The 1,877-nt window shown below is 37.5% G+C and overlaps 1 protein-coding gene across 2 annotated transcripts in view; it reads left to right on the top strand.

The window, feature by feature from the left end:
• Positions 1-70: 70 nt before the first annotated feature.
• ARHGEF10L (Rho guanine nucleotide exchange factor 10 like) overlaps positions 71-1,877 on the top strand; it is a 38,239-nt gene continuing 36,432 nt past the window's right edge. For both annotated transcript variants that reach the window (XM_017833466.1, XM_017833472.1), the window contains exon 1: positions 71-158. The gene's annotated coding sequence lies outside the window, so the exon portion shown is untranslated. The remainder of the gene's footprint in view (positions 159-1,877) is intronic.

The following is a 1,877-nucleotide window of genomic DNA, read 5'->3' on the forward strand; positions in this document are numbered from 1 at the left end:
CCTTTCCCCCCCTCTTCCTCCCCCCGAGCCCCCTTTTGACCCCCCCATTCCAAACCTGATTTTAGGGCGAAAGGTGCAGCATAAAGAAAGCAACAACTCGGGGCCTTTGCACTATTTTTGGTGGTGGTTCCTGTTGCAGGAAAAAAAAAAAAAAAAAGGTAATTTTTTTGTCTCGTTTTTTTTTTCTTCTCTCGCTTTTTTTTTTTTCCCCTCTTCCCCTTTTCCTCCCTGAAATCCCACCCACCAGATCCACTTAAAATGTAAATATGAGCCTCCCGAACAAATGGGACAATACAAAACAGAAACACATGGATGGGCAGGAAAAGGGGAAAAAAAAAAAAAAAAGAGGAAAAAAAAAATTATCCATCCTGTGTTGGAGAGGAAGAGGCTGCGAAGTCCAGCTCCATCTTTAGGGCTGGAAGACTCCGGGAGAGCAAAGAATTCCTGGAAGGGATTCCCCTCCTGCGTCCTTTGGTGCTGAGGGGGAATTTTTGGGGATGGGAGATGAATGAGCTGTGGAATTTGGGGAATTTTGGAAAAGGGAAATGCACTCGCTGGCCTTGTTGGAAAGAGGGGTTGGATTTTTTTTTGGTGGAGGAAAAATAAGTGTATCGTGGTTATTGGAAAGGAGGTTTTCCCCAGGAAATCAGTGCCCGTAGTGCTAAGGATTTTTTTCCCCCTAAAAATATAAATGCACATGTTACAAAGGGCTTTTTCCCCCAAATTAAATGCACCTATTGAAAAAGGGATTCCCCCCCCCAAAAAATAAATGCAGATATTGAGTTTTCCCCTCAAATAAATTATCTTACTACCTCTATTGCAAAATGGATTTCCCCCCAAAATAAATGCCCGGATTGCCAAGGATTTTTTTTTCCCTTAAAAATGTAAATGTACATATTACAAAAGGGTTTTCCCCCCCCCCCAAAATTAAATGCACATATTAAAAAAGGGATTCTCCACCCCCCAAAATTAAATATATATATTGCAAAGGGGTTTTTTCCCAAAAAAATTAAATACACATATTGAAAAAGGGATTTCCCCCCAAAAAATTAAATGTATATATTAATATATATTATAATATAATATTATAAATATCCCCCCCCAAATTAAATGTAAATATCATGAAGGGTTTTTTTCCCCCAAAATTAAATACACAGATGACAAACAAAATAAAAAACATATTAAAAAAGGGATTTCCCTCCCCCAAAATAAATGCCTGTATTGGTAATCCCCCTCTAAATAAATTAATTTATTGCCTTGGTTGTAAAGTGGATTTTCTCCCCCCCAGATTAAACTCACGTATTGCAAAATATGTTTTTCCCCCCAAAATTAAATTCACGTGTTACAAAGGGGGTTTTCTGTCCCAAAAAATAGATGTACATGTTACAAAGGGGTTTTTTTCACCCCTCAAAAAATTAATTTGCATATTGCCAAGGATTTTTTTTGCCCCCCAAAATTAAATTCACATATTACAAAGTGGGTTCCACCCCCCCCAATAAATGCACTTATTGCCTTTGCTGTAAAGTGGATTTCCCCCCCCAAAATTAAATGCACATATTACAAAATGGGTTTTTCCCTCAGAAAATAAATTCACATGTTACAAGGGATTTTTTTGCCCCCCACCAGATTAAATTCACATCTTAAAAAAGGGATTTTTCCCCCCAAAAATCAAATGCACATATTAAAAAAGGGATTTCCCCCAAAAAAAATTAAATGCAGGTATTAAAAAGGGGATTTTTCCCCCCCAAAAAAAAAAAAAAATGTACCTATTGCAGAGTGTATTTTTTCCCAAGAAATGAATCCATTTGTTGCCTGTATTCCAAAGGTTTTTCCCAGATTAAGTGACCAAATTGCCAGGTTTTGACCCCAAAAAGAAA

Source organism: Lepidothrix coronata, unplaced genomic scaffold (assembly GCF_001604755.1).
Source record: "Lepidothrix coronata isolate B3197 unplaced genomic scaffold, Lepidothrix_coronata-1.0 Scaffold214, whole genome shotgun sequence".
NCBI lineage: Eukaryota > Metazoa > Chordata > Aves > Passeriformes > Pipridae > Lepidothrix > Lepidothrix coronata.